This window comes from Aythya ferina (assembly GCF_964211825.1).
Source record: "Aythya ferina genome assembly, chromosome: 17".
Classification (NCBI taxonomy): domain Eukaryota; kingdom Metazoa; phylum Chordata; class Aves; order Anseriformes; family Anatidae; genus Aythya; species Aythya ferina.
The window spans coordinates 16039482-16063445 of record NC_140316.1 but is presented as its reverse complement, the minus strand read 5'-3'; the positions used below and the strand labels follow the sequence as shown (position 1 = coordinate 16063445).

Sequence of the window (23964 nt, the reverse complement as noted above, 5' to 3'; positions counted from 1 at the left end):
CTAACCCTAACCCTAACCCTAACCCTAACCCTAACCCTAATGGGGACGCCCGTCAGCTCTGGGGGAACCCTAACCCTAACCCTAACCCTAACCCTAACCCTAACCCTAACCCTAACCCTAACCCCTAGCCCTAGCCCTAGCCCTAGCCCTAGCCCTAGCCCTAGCCCTAGCCCTAGCCCTGACCCTGACCCTGACCCTGACCCTAACCCTAATGACCCTAACCCTAATGACCCTAACCCTGACCCTAACCCTGACCCTAACCCTGACCCTAACCCTGACCCTAACCCTGACCCTAACCCTGACCCTGACCCTGACCCTGACCCTGACCCTAACCCTAATGACCCTAACCCTAATGACCCTAACCCTGACCCTAACCCTGACCCTGACCCTAACCCTAATGACCCTAACCCTAATGACCCTAACCCTAATGACCCTAACCCTAATGACCCTAACCCTAATGACCCTAACCCTAACCCTAACCCTAACCCTAACCCTAACGGCGGATCTAACCCTAACCCTAACCTTCTAACCCTAACCCTAACCCCTAACCCAACCCTAACCCCCTAACCCTAACCCCCTAACCCTAACCCCTAACCCTCTAACCCTAACCCTAATGGCGGATCTAACCCTAACCCTACCCTAACCCTCTAACCTAACCCTAACCCCCCTAACCCTAACCCTCTTGACCCTAACCCTAACCCCTAACCCTCTAACCCTAACCCCTAACCCTAACCCTAACGGCCCTAACCCTAACGGCCCTAACCCTAACCCTCTAACCCTAACCCCTAACCCTAAGAGAACACTAACCCTAACCCTAGCCCTAGCCCGCCCTAACCCTAACCATACACCTAACACTAGTAACCCTCTAACCCTAACCCTCTAACCCTAACCCGCGCGGATCTAACCCTAACCCCCTAACCCTAGCCCCCTATCCCCCTAACCCTAATCCTCTAACCCTAACCCTAACGACCCTTACCCTCACCCTAACCACTAACACTAACCCTAACCCTAGTTCCCGAGAACTACATTTCCCGGTATGCTCTGGGCACCCAACATGGCCTCCCGGAAGTCCAGAGTCCGAGAACTTCATTTCCCGGTATGCTCTGGGCACCCAACATGGCCTCCCGGAAGTCCAGAGTCCGAGAACTTCATTTCCCGGTATGCTCTGGGCACCCAACATGGCCTCCCGGAAGTCCAGAGTCCGAGAACTTCATTTCCCGGTATGCTCTGGGCACCCAACATGGCCTCCCGGAAGTCCAGAGTCCAAGAACTTCATTTCCCGGTATGCTCTGGGAACAAAACATGGCCTCCCGGAAGTTCAGAGTCCAAAAACTACACCTCCCACCATGCTTTGGGCACTCAACATGGCCTCCCGGAAGTCCAGAGTCCGAGAACTACATCTCCCGGCATACTCTGGGCAAATAACATGGCCTCCCGGAAGCCCGGTGCCGGAAAACTACGCCTACCGGCATTCCCCAGGCAGCTGGCTTGACCAATCACAGGCCGAGTGTTCGACAAATACATTTACCGGCACTCACTGTAACCCAAGCACTTACCGGCCTTTCAAAAAAGCCTCAACCCGTAACACTAAAAAACTTTGAAACCCCTACAGGCCTAACCCAAACTATTTACCACACTAAACCCCTGAAGTACTATGCCTAAAAGCCCTAACCCAAACACTTAAGACGCTCAAAACCCAAACCCAAAACATTAGGATTCTCAAAGCCCTAAACAACAAAATTAGAACGCTTGAAGCCTTAACCCCAAAATTAAGATGCACAAAACCCAAAGCCACCCCAAAACAGTAGGATGCTCAAAACCGTAACTCTAAACATTAGGACGCTCAAAACACAAACCAAAACCCAAAACTTTAGGACGCTCTAAGCACAAACTGAAAACATGAAGACACACAAAACTCTAACCCAAAAATTAGGATGCTTAAAACCCAAAGCCCTAACACAAAACATTAGGATGCTCAACACCATAACCCAAAAAACTAGGATGCTCAAAACCCTAACCCTGGAGAACCTAACCTGAAAAAAAAAAAAAAAAAAAAAAAAAAGGATCTTAACACACTAACCCTAAGTAACTGACCAAAAATAAAACCCTAGGACCCTAACCCTAAAAAACATAGCAACACTCCATCCCAAGAAAAAAAAAAAAAACACCACCACCAACAAAAAAAACTCTAAAACACTAACACGCTAACCCTGAAACCATTAAAGCCCTGTTAAAACTCCAACCCAGTTATACACCAGTTACCTCCCTTAAGGGATATAGAGGAGCTCTCTCAGATATGGCAGTACTAACTTCTCATGCATGCAGCCGGTGGTCGGTCTCATTCTCGTGCTGATGGTGTTGAAAGCTGGGGCAATGGTGGTACTGCTGGAGATACCACAGCCACCGGAGGTGGATTGTTAGGATATGGAGATGGTAGGTTATCCAACGGCTCCCGTTTATTATCTTTTCCTTTTTCCTGTTCTTGTTCTTCTTCAAATTTCTTATCTGCTTTTAGTGTAAATATTGAGGCTGGAAAAGGACATGAAGTCCTCCTGATCCATAATCCTGCATAATCACTTTCTTCCCAGCAAAAAGGTTCCCTCGAATTAACATGTGTATTTAAGGCCTGACAAATACAGTCTTCAAAGGATCCAAAAGCAGGCTGAAAGATATGTGGTGTTAAAGGCTCCTTTGGCCATTCTATCACACAATACTGGACCGGTTTTTATTTACTTTTTCCTTTTCTGGGGCCCCTCTCATTCCAATTTCTAACCGTTATTCCTAATGGACTTTCTGGTGGTATGTCTGGTAATTTGCTCCCTTTCTTCTGGTCCCTGGTCTTCGATTTTGTCTGACCCATCTAGGAATGTTACTGTGCCAATTCCCACAGCCCTTGGTTACCTTAATAAGAGTGTCTTACAGAGGATTTAAGATCTATCACCCACCCACAAATCCTATAGGAATCCCTTCGTTCCTTCACTGGCCAAGTCCCTCGTGGGAGATTGGAACCGTGGTTAGAAGACCTCCACAATCGCTTCGGAACTGAATTCCGTCTCAGTCACACTCTTACACACACAGGCAACCGAAACCCACCCAACAGAACAGTATACGCTTTAAACGCTTATGACTCCATTGTCTTCATTCAGATCTTCACACGCAGAATTACGGGCAAAATATAGTGCTGCAGCCAGCAAGGGAACTGAAAAAAAAATCAAAACCTTTGCTTACCTTTATTCAGGTTCAAGATGCCATTAGTCCCGACCTGACTCGAACAGCAGCCACCAAATGGTGGGGCGCCTCTCCTAGATAAAGTAAGAATTCAGGAACCAAAGCCCTCCCGGACAAGCCCCCAGTTGTCATACATGACTGGGTCCCAAATTGGATTGCAATTAAATTTTACAATTTATTAAATGAATAGAGGTAAACAAGCAGTTGTGCGCAAACAGATATACTGTGACAGCTGCCCTTCAGCACGTGCCCAGAGGCAGACTGGATGTCTTTGCCAAAACAGTCCGGACAATGTATTAGTACACCCATGCACTGCCACGTTAGCTGTCATTGCTAACTGCCAGGCAGGACAGCTCCAGACCAAACACATACACACACAGGCACGCCACAAACACTAAAACAAAACACACAACACAAGGCACAAGAAAAAGTGACCCCCCAGAGGGAAGCCCTATGGCAACAGCAAGTCAGAACAGGTGCTCTGCAGCAGACCCAAGGAGAGACTCAACAATCAGTCGCATCGCACCCGAAGGCTGCCGCACACTCTGAGAAACCAAACCTGCCAGTCCTGAGCAGCTCCCCACCTCCTCCTGCCAACCACGCTCAGCACACACACTATTTGCCCCTCAAAAAAACAAAACCTTAGAACACACACACACAAAAAAAAAAAAAAAAAACATCTGAGATCCATAAATGCCAAAAAGACGTGCACGCACAGCAGCCCCTGCAGAGGTAATCACAGACTTACCCTTTGCAGAGGAAAGAGCAGACTCTGATACAACCCTGCTCAGGCTCTTGGTAACGCTGCATCTAAACTGCCAAGCCACATGTAGCATGAAATGAAGCTGGTTTTAGTCCCCTGGAAAATTACACAAGTAGGCTTGTACATCTAGAGATTAAAATATAGCTCAAAAAACAGAAGCGTATCCCACCATCGCAAAGAACAGTGAGCCAGCAACCTCTACTAAATATCCCTCTGTTAAGTGAATTCCAAGGACTTAGAAATCCGGAAATCCATAGACTCCAGCCTGCCTAGAGAACCCTGCAACTGACTGAAGGAAAACAAAACACTTACCTCAAAGAGCAGCCCAGGCAGAAGGAGCTCTCTGATGCCATGCCTGGGGCTCATATACCATTTGGCCCTGCCCAGCACCCAAACCCAATCACATTGTAAAGGGGAGGGACAAAGCACAAGAAAGTAGGAGCAGAGCAGGAGCAGCAGATTTTCATTTTCTTTTTTTTTTTTTTTTTTTTAAATCTGCTTTACCTGAACAACATGCAGAGGACAAGAGACCTGGGGTGTTTCTAGAAGCAACAATCCCCATGCTTTTGCTGCAGCTTTTAATATTAAAAGGACAACACAACCAGTCAAGTAACTGGAACTTTTTCAAATGGAATTACGTCAAACAGGTTCATCATCACTTGCAAAAACAGAGAACCAGCATTCACTAGCATGCCAGAGCTAATACCCACCTCCTGCACAACGCTCACTACTACTAATGCAACATATCATTGTGCAATACCTCTCTGTTCCTGGTTCCTTTAACTCACCTGCTCAGTAGCTCCAACTGAGAAATGTGCCCGGGCAGCGCTGCGCTGAAATGGGCCCGAACAGACTTATTCTTCAGTGATGAAGAAGGTGACCCTGCTCAGTCTCTTGGCAGTACTGCACTTATGCGGTCAAGAAACCGTACCCCACGGTTTCCCAAAAACAACGTACCTGGCAACCCCTCATAAACATACCTCAAATATGTGAATTCTATGCACATAAAGCCTAGAAGGCTTTGTGGTCTAACGACTCGACAGACAGCAAACACACAGGCAAAAGCTCCAGAAATATAACAAACCGCCCCTAACCCTGAGAAAGACCACTGCTTATATGCCCAATGCTGCCATTTTCAGATACATGCTCACACAGGGCTCTTCAATGATACATTTCTCCTAAACCCTGCTCCATCACTTTGCCACCAAGGTTGTGACTTTGATAAGATTTGACATAAAGGCAAAGACTCACAAAAAGCCCTGTAATTCTGAAAAAATCATAAGGGACCCAGAAACACAAAGCAAACACACAAAATAACATCGCCATACTATCCGTAAAACTGCTGTAATAACTACTCACCTGAGGAAGAGCTGCATGCAATACAGGCACCTACTACTTAGATTGCTTTACTATGACAGATCCTACCAGTTGCCACCTCAAAAAGATATGCGTACCGGTTTCTACTTGAAAATGCATCAGTCCATACACTCTGACCCACCTAAAGAACCCTGCAACTGACTGAAGGAAAAACAAAGCACTTACCCCAAAGAACAGCCCAGGCAGAAGAAGCTCTCTCATGGCACACCTGCAACTCAGTTACTATTAGGTCCCACCTGGAACCTGAAGCCAATCACATGGGAAAGTGCAGGGGGAAAGCACAAAAAAAGCAGAAAGAACAGGAACAGCAGCTGTGGTTTTATTACCTTATTTATATGGCTTAGCTCAACAGCATGCAGAGTGCAGACATGAGAACTGGGGTGTTTCTAGAAGTTACAATCTGTTGTCGACGGAAGGAAGACACAGACGCTCAATATGAGTGAACAGTGAACTTCAACTTTAATGGATAGCTCAGTCGCCTTTTATCTAGTTCGAACATAATCAACTCATACATATTGCAAAAACTAAGCTCAGGATTGACTAACACTTTCCTATCTTGTCAGTTAGTTCCTCCCTCTTTTAGCTACCGTCCCGCCTTAGGGACTTTCCCAACCACACAAGGGCATCGTGTCCTTGGGCCTGATTGGTTCTCAACCGGCTGCGCACGTGCCCAGGCTCATATGAGTTGAGTACGGTACCTCCCCTAGCCCATGACCTCCTAACTGCTCAACATCCACGTGTCCTACCTCACTTAACCATTCCTCCACAATTCCCCCATTTTTATTTTGTGATACAAATACCTTCTCTGTGAGTTGCTCTAGTTTCTTAGTTAGGCAGTTAAAGGTTACATATGCAGCAATTATAATCAATATAATTATAAGTAGAAAGCTAAGTCCCTCTTTAACTAACAAAACCCGTCCACCCATGTTCCCCAAAACAGATTTAAGCCAAGCTTCAAACCAACTATCTTGTACTACAATTTTTTGTGTATGATCCCTTAACCATTTCAACTGGTCGTGAATTGACTGACCATGGTCGGAAAGATTAAAGCAACACATTCCTTCTACATCTTCACACCCATGTCCCTGAGCCAAGAACAAGAAATCAATAGCGGCCCTATTTTGCAGCACAGCGTGCCTTAGGCTTTCCGTGTCTTGCGACATTTCAGAAAGAACTTGGGTGGTTACATTTGACTGTTTAACAGCCCAACAAGCAAGCTTATTTATGCTAGCCAAAGCGTGTGCAGTTCCTACAGTCAGAAAAAGATCCATTAAGCAGAGTAATACGGGCAGAGTATGGTGCTAACATTTCACTCAGTTCCTTTGGATCCCCTATCGGGACCCCAAACAAGCATGTTCTGAAAGGGTACATAACATAACACAACTTAACCCTAATAACACTACAATTACTGTAAGCACTTAACGGTAACACAATTAATAGTAAGTAACACAACTTAGTAGTAACACACTTAAACCTAATCACTTGATGGTGATCAAAGGCTGTTCTTGATAGTCGTCGAGGTGTCACAGCCCACGTCATTGTCAGAATGATTATCAGGAACCTCTTCCTGGTCGTCTTCGGCGTGTGCAGATTCTAAAGCTGCTTCAGTCCACTTTGCAGTGATCCACTGGGTACCTGTTTCTGGCACCACTTCAAAATCTCTATAACATTTTATAACATTTTTGCAAGTAACTCTTTAACCACATTTATCACAATACTACATGCAATGATGATTGACACCACAGTGAACAAAATCCTTAATCCCTCTTTGATTAATCCCAGTAACCATCTATGCATTGTTTCAATTATATCAGTGAACCATTGATTGAAAGGATTGATACCATATTGACTCTTTCTCACGTGCTCTTTCAAGAAAGTAATGGATTTGTGAATTGACTCATTACGATCAAAAAGTTTTAAACAGTACGTTCCCTTAAGTTTCTCCAAGTGGCTACTTCGCACAATGACTCCATACTTGTGAAACATGATTTTGCTCGACCAGTACTAATTTCCTATGATTTCAGCCTGCACTATGGCAATAAATGCGCTCTCACTAACACAGTACACAGCACACTCACACACCCAGAGGCCTCTGGCACATCTCACTCTCAATCATACCACAACCTCAATCATACCACACGAATATAATTTAGAATGATAAGCAAACAAACAAGTATTGCCTCTCATTGTGTTCCTCATGAAGTGACTTGCAACACTTTGTTTTAAAACCTTACCCTTACACAAATACTTTCAACACAAAATACCTGGACATTTAAAAATAACACATACAATTATTAACACTCCAGTTAGTATCCCTTTTTCATTGCAAGGTAAACCTCTTATAAAAAGAATGCCAGAGAGAAGCAGCACAGCCGCCGCTGCTTCCATGGTTACATCAGACAGGCTGCAGGGTCCTGATGTCCGTCCCTCTGCTCTGTGCCGACTCGCCACACGGTGAGGGTCAGCTGCCGTTCGATTCCGCGGAACTCCGAGCGCAGCACTGCTCGTGGCGGTGACTGAGGGGGGGGGAGGCTCCCACTGCCCCGTAGCCCCCTGAGGCAGCGTTATCGTTCTCACTGAAGGCAGCAGTGGGCAATCCCCAGCTCCAACACTTCCCGGCAATCCCAGTCGCTCTGTAGCGGCAGTAGCGACTCTCTGCTCAGCCTGATGTATAACTAAGGCGTTAGTGACTGCTCTCCAAGGCTTCAATAATTTTTTAGCAGCCTTATTTTCATTAATAACTTCATCAAACAATTTGTCCCCAAATTTACGCCACTCTGTTTGTTCAAAAACTGTATCAGGATTGATAAAACAACCCTGCATTACTCCATATGCTAATAATCCTGGTAAATCCTTTTTGCAGTCTATATCTGAAGTGCTCCGCTTTTCTAAAAAGCATTCGAGCAAAGCATACGCCGATGTCTCTCCATACCTTTATATACGTCGGTTGCAGCCTTTGCAAAGACCTCGGCGGCGCTTCTCCGGCGGGACCCTTTATAGGCTCATCCCGGGTGCGGGGACTCCCTTCCACCTTCCGAGCTGCGGGTGCGGGGACTCCAAGTTTTCGTCCCTTTCACCTTTCAGACCTCGGCGACGCGTGACCGGCGGGATCCTCTCCCGGGTGCGGGGACTCCACGTCCCTTTCACCTTCCCGACACGGGTGAGGGGATTCTTGTCCCTTCCACCTCCTGGGCTGCGTTGCAGGACCGGTTCCTCCCTTATTCCGTCCAACCGTGGCCCAGGATCACCGCCAGCAGTGTCCAAATCCCGTTCAGATCGGTCTCTGTTCGGGCGCTATTTGTTGTCGACGGAAGGAAGACACAGACTCTCAATATGAGTGAACAGTGAACTTCAGCTTTAATGGATAGCTCAGTCGCCTTTTATCTAGATCGAACATAATCAACTCATACATATTGCAAAAACTAAGCTCAGGATTGGCTAACACTTTCCTATCTTTTCAGTTAGTTCCTCCCTCTTTTAGCTACTGTCCCGCCTTAGAGACTTTCCCAACCACACAAGGGCATCGTGTCCTTGGGCCTGATTGGTTCTCAACCGGCTGCGCACGTGCCCAGGCTCATATGAGTTGAGTATGGTACCTCCCTAGCCCATGACCTCCTAACTGCTCAACATCCACGTGTCCTACCTCACTTAACCATTCCTCCACAACAATCCCCATGCTTTTGCTACAGCTTTGAATATTAAAAGGACAAAATGACCAAGCAAATAGCTGAATTTTTTTTTTCATCTGGAATTAGCTCAAGCTTTTATTTACATAGAAAGAAAAGTCTAGGAGCAGAACTGATTACATGCCAAAAAAGAATTCAATTCCATTCCACTCACAGGAAAAATCACTTACTTCAGTAAGCTGAGAACCAAAAGGCTATGCTGATGTGTTAAAACACACTACAGGACACTGGGTCCAGGCCCTCCGCTGCACCCACTTAAAATCCATCCCTACACTCACCAAGGTGCAACCCCAACCCAAACACAGACGCAGCATTTCAGCTTCAACACAGTTTTGGGAACTGGTAGAAAGGAAACCTCATCCTCAGCAAGGTGTGCTCAGGCTACACAGGACAGGGCTTTGGGCAACTCTTTGCCTACCGAAGAAGACCGCCATCAGCACCTGCTTTGTTCAGATTCTAAAGACTAACATCACAGCCCACGTTGCCTGGGACACCTGATAAACAGAAGAGAAAGCAGCCATACCGTTTTCAAGCCGTCCCTGCAGGTATCGCTCCTCGATGATCTGCAACCTCTTCTCAAATCCTCAACCGCTTCTGTGGAGAGCCTGCCATGGCACCTGCAAAGCAAGATGGATACCCTTCGCAGTCACCTCGTGCTACTTGGCAGTTCTGCTCCAATCCAGCTCACAACCAGCCCGCCCTTCCCGTGCTGCTCTTCAGAGTGCAGCTTAGCCCCTCTGAGCCTGTGCGACACACCTGTGAAACAAAAAGAAAAGCATAGGCCTAAGCAGCATCCAAAGCCACAGCACAGCTAGGACAGTTACTCTCATCTGCTCCCTTACCTCTGCCCCCTCACCTGCCCTAGAGGCAGATGCTTCCATCTGCTCTCTTAAGCCAGCTACAACACACCTCTGAAATATAAACAGGATTTTTACTGTATTTTGTGTAGTTAACTAACTGCAGTGACAACTGCACCCCTAAAGTGCCTGCTACATCTGTTCATCGCTCACCTTGCCGAAAGCAGCTATGCTCAAGTCCCACGTTGTACACTGTGTTGCAGCTTTAACAAATGAAAACAGTCACAATATAATCATTCAGCGGCCAGCATTAGAACCCATCCCTCAACAACAGCAGGGACCCCATTTACAAATTATCGTTTCAAAACAGCAGCCCCATTACCTCAGCACCTCAGAAGTAGATCAAGCCTGTCACTGAGCTGCCTACCCAGTGCTGAACAGTTCCAGATGGAGCTCTTTCCTGTGACAGGTTCCAAAGGTTTACACTCTACTGGGGACAGGAAAGAAATAAGAATAAACATTTCAAAACCCCATATCTGTAACCTTTCAAGATTCAACAGACCTCCTCAAGCACACCATTCAAGCACTTATACAAGCAGCTGCTCACAAGCAGATATACTCTCCCACCTCCACATCTGCCAAACACCACAGAGCTGACTGTGCCAGCTGCCCTTCAGTACGTGCCCAGAGGCAGACCGGATGCCTTTGCCAAAACACTCCAGACAATGTATTAGTACAGCCATGCACTGCCACGTTAGCTGTCATCACTAACTGCCAGGCAGGACAGCTCCAGACCAAACACATACACACACAGCCACGCCACAAACACTACAAACAAAACACACAACACAAGGCGCAAGAAAAAGAGACCCCCGGAGGGAAGCCCTATGGCAACAGCAAGTCAGAACAGGTGCTCTGCACCAGACCCAAGGAGAGACTCAAATGTCACGACACGCGACTGGAAGCAACTGCCAGAACTGGGATGATGGAGGCCGAAAAAGCCTGCCTTCAAGACAAGAGACCAGAAGGATGGGGACTGAAAACCCCATAAGACGACGCTTAGGAAATCAATTCCCAACAAGAGCTCCTGATGCGGCCCAGATGACTTCTGCAAGAGTGAGGATGGAAACAGACGCGATCTCAAACAGAATACGATGCACGAGACCTGAAACAGAACTGCATTTCAAGCAGCGACTGCAAGACAAGAAGTGCTCGGATCAGAGTCATGATGACAAAACAAGCACTGAGGCCCTTCAGCACCGCTACCAAGTCCCCTGTCTGGTCAGTCCAGTGTCAAAAGCTAGGAGGATATCAAGACCCTAGAAGCACAGAACAGACATCGCAGAAGCAACACAAGACAGACAAACAGAAGGAAACTGTCCTGCCTGGCGCACGCACTCACGCTACAAAATAATCCCGCTTCTTCTGTTAGCCTGGTGACCCAGCCACAAGCAGCCTGAACGTGACCCAGCCTGAACCACCCTCACCGTGGAACCAACTCTAGGCAGCCAGCTGGCTCCATGCTGCTCTGACTCCCAGCTCCCATTAGCCACCCCAGATATGCAAATACCAGGTGCCCCCCAGCTTAGCTCTCAGGTTGCTGAATGGTAAAGTCCCTCCGCTTCAAGAAACGCACAGGCACTGATTGTCGTCTTAGGCAATTGCCAGGCTCATCATCAGCTGCAAAAACAGAGTACCAGCATTCACTAGGACGCCAGCCCCATTGCTCACCTTCTCCACAATGCTGACCACTACTGATGCAACATACGATTGTGCTCACGTGTTCCTCTCCGAGTCCAAGCTCCAACAGTGCAGCCAGTGTCATCCACACCACCTGGGAAAACAAAGGGATTAAATTATCGTTGCATTCACAAGAAGTCAGCCAATGGTGTTTTTTTTTTTTTTTTTGTTATTGTTATTTTTTGTGTGTGTGTTTCCTGTATTTATTTATTTTTTTAGTCTGCTTTAGCTCAACAGCATGCAGAGTGCAAACAAGAAAACTGGGGTGTTTCTAGAAGCAACAATCCCCACGCTTTTGCTGCAGCTTTGCATATTAAAAGGACAATACGACCCAGCAAGTAACTGGAACTTTCTTAAGTGGAATTAGCTCAAACTTTTATTTACATTGAAAGAAAAATCTAGGAGCAGAACACATTATACACCAACAAAATTAATTCCATTTCATCCCCAGAAATAAATCACATACTCTCATCCCCTCCTGTACCTCAGCTGCTTGCTTGCCCCACGTGGCAGATGCTTCCATCTGTTCCCTTTACCCACTTATAGCACCTTTAGAAGGCAAACTGGAATTTTACTCTATTGGATGTACGAAAATAACTGCAGTGACAACCGCGCCCCAAAAACAACAGTTACCTCTGCTCATCACGCACCAGAGTCACTGCAGAGGCAGCTCGGGTCAAGACGTCCTGCACTGCGCACTGCGTTTCAGCCTGAACAAAAGGAAAAACACAGGCAGAAGATAAACATTCAGCTGACAGCAGTAGCACCCATCCCTCAACAACAAAAGGGACCCCATCTTTAGTTTTATCCTTTCAAAACAGCAGGCCACTTGCCTCTGTACCTGCAAATTAGGTCCAAGCTTGAAAGGAGCGGCCAGCATCACCCACGCCACCTGGGAAAACAAAAGGACACAATGACCACTGTGCTTGCAAGCAACCACCTGCCACACTGCTCCTCTATCCCACACAGCCTCACCTCGGACCCTCACAGGGAAACATCTGAGCGTCTTCCATTCGCTTCGGATAAGGGATGACCAGGCTGACAACACTCACCTTCCCTCAGTGCTTCGTGACATGAGGATTTCCCTTTCCTGTCCACGACTGCACAAAGCACCTGTGGAGACGAGAGAAAAGCACACTCTGAGGCACCTCACAACCACAGCGTACCTGCTGCAATACCTCTCTCTTCCCAGTTCCTTTACTTCAGTTGCTCAACAGCTCTAACTCAGATTCTTCGCTCACAGCGCCACAGCAGATTCTGCCCGGGCCACACAACATACGCTACACAAGCTACATTGCTTAGGACACACAAGCTGGAACGTTCCCGCCCAACAATCAGTCACATCGCACAGGATGGATGCCGCATACTCCTAGAAACCAAACCTACCAGTCCTGAGCAGCTCCCAACCTCCACCTGCCTACCACGTTCAGCACACTAACTGTTTACCCCTCAGAAAACCAGAAACTTAGAACATACACACACACAAACAAAAAAAAAAAAACACAACTCCACAAACGCCAAAAAGACATGCACACACAGCAACCCCGGCAGGAGTAATCACAGACTTACCCTTTGCAGATGAAAAAGGGGACTCTGATACAACCCTGCTCAGTCTCTTGGTAATGCTGCATCTACGCTGCCAAGCCACATGTAGCATGTAATCAAGCTGGTGTAACTCTCCAGGGGACTAAAACAAGTGGTTTTAAACATGTAGAGATTAAAACATATCTCAAAAACAGGAGATTATGCGGCCATCCTAAAAAAAAGTGAGCCAGCAGCCTCTACTAAATATCCCTCTATTTCAAGCACTTAGAGATCTAGAATTCCAACCACTTAGAAATCCAGAAATCCATAGACTCCAGCCTGCCTAGAGAACCCGGCAACTGACTGAAGGAAACACAAAGCACTTACCCCAAAGAGCAGCCCAGGCAGAAGGAGCTCTCTGATGCCATGCCTGGGGCTCATATACCTTTTGGCCCCGCCCAGCACCCAAACCCAATCACCTGGGAAAGGGGAGGGGCAAAGCACAAGAAAGTAGAAATAGAGCAAGAGAAGTAGCTGTTTTTCTTTTTGTTTCTTTTTTAAAATAAACTTTATCTCAAAAGCATGCAGAGAGCAGACCAAATATTTGCAGTGATTCTAGAAGCAAAAATCGCCTTTGGCTTATTCTGCAGGTTTTAATATTGAATTGACAATATCACCATGCTAATAACTGAAACTTTTTGAACTGGAATTAGTTTACACAGGCTCATCCCCATCTGTAAACACAGAGAACCAGCATTCACTACCATGCAAGCCCTAATACCCATGTCCTGCACAACGCACACTACAACTAATGCAACATACCATTGTGCAATACTTCTCTGTTCCCGGTTCCTTTACCTCACCTGCTCAGTAGCACCACCTGAGTAATGGGCCCGGGCGGCGCCGCGCCGAAATGGGCCCGGGCGGCGCCGCGCCGAAATGGGCCCGGGCGGCGCCGCGCCGAAATGGGCCCGGGCGGCGCCGCGCCGAAATGGGCCCGGGCGGCGCCGCGCCGAAATGGGCCCGGGCGGCGCCGCGCCGAAATGGGCCCGGGCGGCGCCGCGCCGAAATGGGCCCGGGCGGCGCCGCGCCGAAATGGGCCCGGGCGGCGCCGCGCCGAAATGGGCCCGGGCGGCGCCGCGCCGAAATGGGCCCGGGCGGCGCCGCGCCGAAATGGGCCCGGGCGGCGCCGCGCCGAAATGGGCCCGGGCGGCGCCGCGCCGAAATGGGCCCGGGCGGCGCCGCGCCGAAATGGGCCCGGGCGGCGCCGCGCCGAAATGGGCCCGGGCGGCGCCGCGCCGAAATGGGCCCGGGCGGCGCCGCGCCGAAATGGGCCCGGGCGGCGCCGCGCCGAAATGGGCCCGGGCGGCGCCGCGCCGAAATGGGCCCGGGCGGCGCCGCGCCGAAATGGGCCCGGGCGGCGCCGCGCCGAAATGGGCCCGGGCGGCGCCGCGCCGAAATGGGCCCGGGCGGCGCCGCGCCGAAATGGGCCCGGGCGGCGCCGCGCCGAAATGGGCCCGGGCGGCGCCGCGCCGAAATGGGCCCGGGCGGCGCCGCGCCGAAATGGGCCCGGGCGGCGCCGCGCCGAAATGGGCCCGGGCGGCGCCGCGCCGAAATGGGCCCGGGCGGCGCCGCGCCGAAATGGGCCCGGGCGGCGCCGCGCCGAAATGGGCCCGGGCGGCGCCGCGCCGAAATGGGCCCGGGCGGCGCCGCGCCGAAATGGGCCCGGGCGGCGCCGCGCCGAAATGGGCCCGGGCGGCGCCGCGCCGAAATGGGCCCGAACAGACTTATTCTTCAGTGATGAAGAAGGTGACCCTGCTCAGTCTCTTGGCAGTACTGCACTTACGCGGTCAAGGAACCATGCTCAACTGTTTCCCAAATACAACTACCTAGCAACACCTCATAAACATACTTCTAATATGTCAATTCAAGGACATCAAGACTAGAAGGCTGCAAGGTCTAACGACTCAACAGACAGCAAACACACAGGCAAAAGCTCCAGAAATATAACAAACTGTCCCTAAACCTGAAACAGAATACCCCTTACATGCCCACTGCTGCCATTTTCAGATACACGCTCACACAGGGAGCTTCAATGATACATTTCTCCTAAACTATGCTCCATCACTTTGCCACCAAGGTTGTGACTTTGATACGATTTGACATAAAGGCAAAGACTCACAGAAAACCCCGTAATTCTGCAAAAATCATAAGGGACCCAGAACCACAAAGCAAACACACAAAGTAACATCACCATACTATCCGTAACACTGCTATAACTACTACTCACCTGAGGAAGAGCTGCATGCAATACAGGCACCTACTACTAGATTGCTTTACAATGACAGATCCTGCCAGTTGCCACCTCAAAAAAGATATGCGTACCAGTTTCTACTTGAAAATGCATTAGTCCATAGACTGACCCACCTAAAGAACCCTGCAAACAACTGAAGGAAAACCAAAGCACTTACCCCAAAGTGCAGCCCAGGCAGAAGGAGCTCTCTCATGGCATACCTGCAACTCAGTTACTATTAGGTCCCACCTGGAACCTGAAGCCAATCACCTGGGAAAGTGCAGGGGGAAAGCACAAAAAAGCAGAAAGAGGAGGAGCAGCAGCTGTGGTTTTATTAACTTCTTTATATGGCTTAGCTCAACAGCATGCAGAGTGCAGACAAGAGAACTGGGGTGTTTCTAGAAACAAAAATCCCCATGCTTTTGCTGCAGCTTTGAATATTGAAAGGAAAATACAAACAAGCAAGTAACTCTTTTTTTTTTTTTTTTCCACCTGGAATTACCTCAATCTTTCATTTACAAAGAAAAATCTAGGAGCAGAACAGATTACATGCCAAAAGAAGAATTCAATTCCATTCCACTCACAGGAGAAATCACTTACTTCAGTAGGCTATCTGAGAACCAAAAGGTTATGCTGATGTGTTAAAACACACTACAGGACACTGGGGCCAGGCCCTCCGCTGCACCCACTTAAAACCCATCCCTACACTCACCAAGGTGCAACCCCAACCAAAACACAGACACAGCATTTCAGCCTCAACACAGTTTTGAGAACTGCTGGAAAGCAAGCTTCATACTCAGCGAGGCGTGCCCAGGCTACACAGGACAGGGCTTCGGGCAACTCTTTGCCTACCAAAGAAGACTGCCATCAGCACCTGCTTTGTTCAGATTCTAAAGACTAACATCACAGCCCACGTTGCCTGGGACACCTGATAAACAGAAGAGAAAGCAGCCATACCGTTTTCAAGCCGTCCCTGCACGTGTCGCTCCTCAATGATCTGCAACCTCTTCTCAAATCCTCAACCGCTTCTGTGGAGAGCCTGCCATGGCACCTGCAAAGCAAGACCCTTCGCAGTCACCTCGTGCTACTTGGCAGTTCTGCTCCAATCCAGCTCACAACCAGCCCGCCCTTCCCGTGCTGCTCTTCAGAGTGCAGCTTGGCCCCACTCAGCCTGTGCAACACACCTGCAAAAGAAAAAGAAAAGCATAGGCTGAAGCAGCATCCAAAGACACAGCACAGATAGGACAGTTACTCTCACCTGCTCCCTTACCTCTGCCCCCTCACCTGCCCTCGAGGAAGATGCTTCCATCTGCTCTCTTAAGCCAGCTACAACACACCTCTGAAATATAAACAGGATTTTTACTGTACTTTGTGCAGTTAAGTAACTGCAGTGACAATTGCACCACTAAAGTAACTGCTAGATCTGCTCATCGCTCACCTTGCTAAAAGAAGCTGTGGTCAAGTCCTGTGTTGTACACTGTGTTTCAGCTTTAGCAAATGAAAACGGTCACAAGATAATCATTCAGCGGCCAGCATTAGCACCCATCCCTCAACAACAGAAGGGACCCCATTTACAAATTGTTTCAAAACAGCAGCCCCCTTACCTCAGCACCTCAGAAGTAGATCAAGCCAGTCACTGAGCTGCCTACCGAGTGCTGGACAGTTCCAGAAGGAGCTCTTTCCTGTGAGCAGTTCCTACTAAGGTACACACTCTGCTGGGGACAGGAAAGATATAAAAATAAAAGTTTCAAAACCCTGTATCTGTAAGCTTTCATGATTCAACAGTGCACCGTTCAAGCATTATGGGAGCAGCTGCTCGCAAGCAGCTCAACTCTGCCAAATCCACATCTACCAACCTCCAGAGATAACTGTGCCAGCTGCCCGTCAGTACGTGCCCAGAGGCAGACTGGATGTCTTTGCCAATACAGTCCGGACAATGTATTAGTACACCCATGCACTGCCACGTTAGCTGTCATCACTAACTGCCAGGCAGGACAGCTTCAGTACTTTATGCAGTTAAGTAACTGCAGTGACAACTGCACCCCTAAAGTACCTGCTACATCTGTTCATCGCTCACCTTGCCAAAAGCAGCTCCGGTCAAGTCCCGCGTTGTACACTGTGTTTCAGCTTTAACAAATGAAAACGGTCACAAGATAATCATTCAGCTGCCAGCATTAGCACCCATCCCTCAACAACACAAAGGGACCCCATTTACAATATTATCATTTCAAAACAGAAGCCGCCATACCTCAGCACCTCAGAAGTAGACCAAGCCAGTCACCGAGCTGCCTACAGAGTGCTGAACAGTTCCAGAAGGAGCTCTTTCCTGTGACAGGCTCATCCAAAGGTTTACACTCTACTGGGGACAGGAGAGAAATAAAAATAAAAGTTTCAAAAACCCCTTATCTGTAAGCTTTCAAGATTCCACAGACCTCCTCCTCAAGCACACCGTTCAAGCACTATGCAAACAGCTGCTCACAAGCAGATATACTCTCCCCCCCCCCCCACATCTGACAAACAACACTGAGATGACTGTGCCTGCTGCCCTTCAGTACGTGCCCAGATGCAGACCGGATGTCTTCGCCAAAACACTCCAGACAATGTATTAGTACAGCCATGCACTGCCACGTTAGCTGTCATCACTAACTGCCAGGCAGGACAGCTCCAGACCAAACACATACACACACAGCCACGCCACAAACACTACAAACAAAACACACAACACAAGGCGCAAGAAAAAGAGACCCCCGGAGGGAAGCCCTATGGCAACAGCAAGTCAGAACAGGTGCTCTGCACCAGACCCAAGGAGAGACTCAAATGTCACGACACGCGACTGGAAGCAACTGCCAGAACTGGGATGATGGAGGCCGAAAAAGCCTGCCTTCAAGACAAGAGACCAGAAGGATGGGGACTGAAAACCCCATAAGACGACGCTTAGGAAATCAATTCCCAACAAGAGCTCCTGATGCGGCCCAGATGACTTCTGCAAGAGTGAGGATGGAAACAGATGCAATCTCAAACCGAATATGATGCACGAGACCTGAAACAGAACTGCATTTCAAGCAGCGACTACAAGACAAGAAGTGCTCGGATCAGAGCCACGATGACAAAACAAGCACTGAGGCCCTTCAGCACCGCTACCAAGTCACCTGTCTAGTCAGTCCAGTGTCAAAAGCTAGGAGGATATCAAGACCCGAGAAGCACAGAACAGACATTGCAGAAGCAACACTACAGGACAGACGAACAGAAGGAAACTGTCCTGCCTGGCGCATGCACTCACGCTACAAAATAATCCCGCTGCTTCTATTAGCCTGGTGACCCAGCCACAAGCAGCCTGAACGTGACCCAGCCTGAACCACCCTCGCAGTGGCACCAAGTATTTTCAGCCAGCTGGCTCCACGCTGCTCTGACTCCCACCTCCCATTAGCCACCCCAGATATGCAAATACCAGGTGCCCCCCAACTTAGCTCTCAGGTTGCTGCATGGTAAATTCCCTCCGCCTCAAGAAATGCACAGGCACTGGTCGTCATCTTAGGCAATTGCCAGGCTCATCATCAGCTGCAAAAACAGAGTACCAGCATTCACTAGCATGCTGGTCATGATGCCCACCTTCTCCACAACGCTGACTACTGCTGATGCAACATACAACTATGCCCACCTGTTCCTCTCCAAATCCAAGCTCCAACAGTGCAACCAGTATCATCCACACCACCTGGGAAAACAAAGGGATTAAATGATCGTTGCGTTCACAACAAGTCAGCCAATGGTGGGTTTTTTTGTGGGTTTTTTTTTTTTTTTGTTATTGTTGTTTTTTGTGTGTGTGTTTCCTGTATTTATTTATTTTTTAGTCTGCTTTAGCTCAACGGCATGCAGAGTGCAGACAAGAAAACTGGGGTGTTTCTAGAAGCAACAATCCCCACGCTTTTGCTGTAGCTTTGAATATTAAAAGGACAATACGACCCAGCGAGTAACTGGAACTTTCTTACCTGGAATTAGCTCAAACTTTTCTTCACATTGAAAGAAAAATCTAGGAGCAGAACAGATTATATACCAACAAAATTGAGTCCATTTCATCCCCAGAAAAAAAAATCACATACTCTCATCCCCTCCTGTACCTCAGCCGCTTGCCTACCCCACGTGGCACACGCTTCCATCTGTTCTCTTTACCCACTTACAGCACCTCTAAAAGGCAAACTGGAATTTTACTCTATTGGCTGTAGGAAAATAACTGCAGTGACAACCGCACCCCAAACTGAGCCAGCAGCCCCTACTAAACATCCCTCTACTAAGTGAATTCCAAGCACTTAAAATCCAGAAATCCATAGACTCCAGCCTGCCTAAACAACCCTGCAACGGACAGAAGGAAAAACAAAGCACTGCCCCCAAAGAGCAGCCCAGGCAGAAGGAACTGTCTGATGGCATGCCTGGGGCTCATATAGCATTTAGCCCCGCCCAGCACCCAAACCCAATCACCTGGGAAAGGGGAGGGGCAAAGCACATGAAAGTAGGAAGAGAGCAAAAGGAGCAGCTGTGTTTTGTTTTGTTTTGTTTTGTTTTGTTTTCCTTTCCTTTGTTTTTTAAAATCTGTTTTATCTCAAAAACATTCAGAGAGCAGACAAGAGACCTGTGGTGTTTCTGGAAGCAAAAATCCCCTTTTGCTTTTGCTGCAGCTTTTAATGTTGAACTGATAACGGCACCAAGCAAGTAACTGAAACTTCTTCAACTGGAATTAGTTTAAACACGCTCACCGTCATCTGCAAACACAGAGAACCAGCATTCACTAGCCCTAACCCTAACCCCAACCCTCACCCTAAACTCTAACCCTAGCCCCAGCCCTAGTCCCTAACCCCAACCCTGGTTCCCGAGAACTTCATTTCCAGGCATGCTCTGGGCGCTCAACATGGCCTCCCGGAGGTCCGGAGTCCCAGAACTACATTTCCCGGCATGCTCCGGGCACCCAACATGGCCTCCCGGAAGTTCGGAGTCCCAGAACTACATCTCCCGGCATGCTCCGGGCACCCAACATGGCCTCCCGGAAGTTCGGAGTCCCAGAACTACATCTCCCGGCATGCTCCGGGCAGTCAACACGGCCTACCGGAAGCCTGGTGCCGGAAAACTACACCTACCAGAATTCCCTGGACAGCCAGCACGGCCAATCAGAGGCCGAGTTTTCGAGAACTACATTTAACAGCACTCACTGTAACCCTAGCCCTTCCCGCCCTTACACAAAAAAGCCTCAAGCCCTATCCCTAAACATCCTCGAAACCCCTACGGACCTAACCCAAACTATTTACCACACTAAACCCCTGAAGTCCTATGCCTAAAACCCCTAACCCAATAAATTAAGACGCTCAAATCCCAAACCCGCAAAATTGAGATGCTCAAATCCCAAACCCAAAATAATAGGACGCTCAAATCCCAAACCCCCTTCCAAAAAAGAAAAAGAAAAATCAAGAAAAAAAAAATCAAACAAAACAAAAACAACAAAAGGGGTAGATCTGGTGGCATCTGCCCTGTAACCCTGCAAAAATCACGAGGGACCTAGAACAACAAAGCAAACGCACAAAATAACATTGACATCCTATCCATAAATGTGCTATAACAATTAATCACCTCCAAAGAGCTTCAAGCAATAAATGCACATACTACTAGATCGGTTTCCTCTAAAAGATCGTACCAGACCCTGACCCACCAAAAGAACCCTGCATGTAGCTAACAGAAGCATCAACAAAGCACTAACCCCAAAGAGCAGCCCGGGCAGAAGGAGCTCTCTGATGCCGTGCCTGGGGCTCCTATACCATTTGGCCCCGCCAAGCACCCAAACCCAATCACCTGGGAAAGAGGAGGGGGCAAACCACAAGAAAGAGAGCAGGAGCAGCAGCAGCTGTGTTCTTTTATTTATTTATTTATTTGTTTTTTTTTGTGCCTATCCCTAGTTTACAGCATGCAGAGTGCAGACAAAAGAACTGGGGTGTTTCTAGAAGCAAAATTTACCGTATTTATGCCTCAGCTTTGAACATAGAAAGGACAATACAACCAAGAAAGTAAATGAAATATTTTCCACGGGAATTAGCTCAAACTTTAGTGTTAGGTCAGAGGTTGGACTCAATGATCTTGAGGTCTCTTCCAACCTAGAAGATCTGTGATTCTGTGTGATTTACATATGAAGAAAAATCTAGGAGCGTAGGAAATTACACAGCAAAAAAAACAACGACGTAATAAGCAACGCGCATGCACGGCCCCACGGCCGCCTGCAGTACTCGTTTTCCACCAGCAGGAGGCGGCAGAGGGTGCCCGCAGGCCCCACCGCGCATGCGCCCCTCTCGGCCGCCTGCAGTACTCGTTCTCCACCAGCAGGTGGCGGCAGAGGGCGCCCGCGGGCGTCACAGCGCATGCGCGCCCCCGGCTGCCTGCAATACCCGATTAAAACCAGCAGGTGGCGGCAGAGGGCGCCCGCGGGCGTCACCGCGCCTGCGCGCCCCCCAACCGCCTGCAGTACCCCTTTCCAAACAGCAGGTGGCGGCAGAGGGCGCACGCGGGCGTCACCACGCATGCGCGGCCCCCGGCCGCCTGCAGTACCCGAATAACACCAGCAGGTGGCGGCAGAGGGCGCCACCGGACCCCACCGCGCATGCGTGCACCCCGGCCGCCTGCAGTACTCGCTTCCCACCAGCAGGTGGCGGCAGAGGGCGCCCGCGGGCGTCACCGCGCTATGCGCGCCCCCCGGCCGCCTGCAGTACTCGTTTTCCACCAGCAGATGGCGGCAGAGGGTGCCCACGGGCGTCATGGCGCGTTCGTGGCGCCCGGCAGCCTGCAGTACTCGCTTCCCACCAGCAGGTGGCGGTAGAGGGCGCACGTGGGCGTCACCGCGCATGCGCGCCCCCCGGCTGCCTGCAGTACCCCTTTACCACCAGCAGGTGGCGGCAGAGGGCGCCCGCGGGCGTCACCGCGCATGCGCGCCCCCCGGCCGCCTGCAGTACTCGTTTTCCACCAGCAGGTGGCGGCAGAGGGCGCCCGCGGGAGTCACCGCGCTATGCGCGCCCCTCGGCCGCCTGCAGTACCCGAATAACAGCAGCAGGTGGCGGCAGAGGGCGCCCGCCGGTGCCACCGCGCATGCGCGCCCCTCGGCCGCCTGCAGTACCCCTTTCCCACCAGCAGGTGGCGGCAGAGGGCGCCCGCGGGAGGCCTTGTCGGGCGGATCACAGCTCGCCTACTGTGCCATTCGGAGCTTGCGGCTGTATTTTTTCCAACGTATTTGCTACCCACACCCCGCGGGGCAGCTTGTCTTACAAAGAATTCTCTCTGTTAATATTCTCTTTAAGGCGGGCACGAAGCATCCACTGCCCTTCTAAGCAAGCAACCTTCCTTCTGTGCTCCCTTCGGGATGCAGGACTATGTGCACTCAGATTTATTCCACTCATTTTTCTTCGCCTTTTCATTGGCACAGTCTCCAAGGACGCCTGGCTTTCTTCTCACAGACTCAGGTCCGTTTCAGTGTAAGGCATCTTTTCCCTCCGCTGCTCTAATCCAAATTCAAATTATCCAGATAAAACAATAGCGAGGTAAGAGAGAATTGTCTGAGTTAAAGTCACCATCTTTCTGTAACTAATTTAGCAGACAGCTGTACCGCATCAGAGGAGGAGGTTTAGATGCTAACCAGGTCAGGCACATCACGGTCAAGTGAGCGCCCCCGGAATCACTAAAGAAACTTAAGTAAGAATCTACTAGAAGAAAGCTGTCTCCTCTTACCACCACCTATTTAAAAGATAGTGTAGCACCCAAACCCAATCACCTGCGAAAGAGGAGGGGGCAAACCACAAGAAAGAGAGCAGGAGCAGAAGCAGCTGTGTTCTTTTATTTATTTAATTTGTTTTTTTTTGTACCTAACCCTAACCCTAACCCTAACCCTAACCCCTAACCCTAACCCTAACCCTAACCCTAACCCTAACCCTAACCCTAACCCTCTAACCCTAACCCTAACCCTAACCCTAACCCCTAACCCTAACCCTAACCCTAACCCTAACCCTAACCCTAACCCTAATCCCCTAACCCTAACCCTAACCCTAACCCTAACCCTAACCCTATAACCCTAACCCTAACCCTAACCCTAACCCTAACCCCTAACCCTAACCCTAACCCTAACCCTAACCTAACCCTAACCCTAACCCTAACCCTAACCCTAACCCTAACCCTAACCTAACCCTAACCCTAACCCTAACCCTAACCCTAACCCTAACCCTAACCCCTAACCCTAACCCTAACCCTAACCCTAACCCTAACCCTAACCCTAACCCTCTAACCCTAACCCTAACCCTAACCCTAACCCTAACCCTAACCCTCTAACCCTAACCCTAACCCTAACCCCAACCCTAACCCTAACCCTAACCCTAACCCTAACCCTAACCCTAACCCTAACCCTAACCTAACCCTAACCCTAACCCTAACCCTAACCCTAACCCTAACCCTAACCCTAACCCTAACCCTAACCTAACCCTAACCCGAACCCTAACCCTAACCCTAACCCTAACCCTTACCCTAACCCTAACTAACTTCTGT

General features: G+C 49.3%; 4 long non-coding RNA genes across 5 annotated transcripts; all 4 read right to left on the bottom strand.

Moving 5' to 3' along the window:
* Positions 1-2479: 2479 nt before the first annotated feature.
* On the bottom strand, positions 2480-4192 carry LOC311420634. 2 transcript variants are annotated; one of them, XR_014684440.1, is made up of 3 exons: positions 3977-4192; positions 3229-3302; positions 2480-2662 (listed from the first exon to the last, which is right to left on the bottom strand). It is a non-coding gene; the product is annotated as an uncharacterized lncRNA (long non-coding RNA). The 2 variants fall into 2 exon arrangements; XR_014684441.1 differs by lacking the exon at positions 3977-4192 and having other exon boundaries at positions 3229-3766.
* Positions 4193-7047: 2855 nt separating this feature from the next.
* LOC311446131 lies at positions 7048-14119 on the bottom strand. Its single transcript, XR_014698761.1, has 9 exons — positions 13979-14119; positions 13161-13278; positions 11620-11685; positions 11422-11531; positions 10234-10341; positions 10065-10114; positions 9897-9965; positions 9578-9671; positions 7048-8662 (listed from the first exon to the last, which is right to left on the bottom strand). It is a non-coding gene; the product is annotated as an uncharacterized lncRNA (long non-coding RNA).
* Positions 14120-16489: 2370 nt separating this feature from the next.
* On the bottom strand, positions 16490-17789 carry LOC311446132. Its single transcript, XR_014698762.1, has 6 exons — positions 17657-17789; positions 17486-17535; positions 17013-17123; positions 16847-16896; positions 16679-16747; positions 16490-16592 (listed from the first exon to the last, which is right to left on the bottom strand). It is a non-coding gene; the product is annotated as an uncharacterized lncRNA (long non-coding RNA).
* Positions 17790-18919: 1130 nt separating this feature from the next.
* On the bottom strand, positions 18920-19797 carry LOC311446133. Its single transcript, XR_014698763.1, has 3 exons — positions 19395-19797; positions 19067-19120; positions 18920-18966 (listed from the first exon to the last, which is right to left on the bottom strand). It is a non-coding gene; the product is annotated as an uncharacterized lncRNA (long non-coding RNA).
* Positions 19798-23964: the final 4167 nt, after the last annotated feature.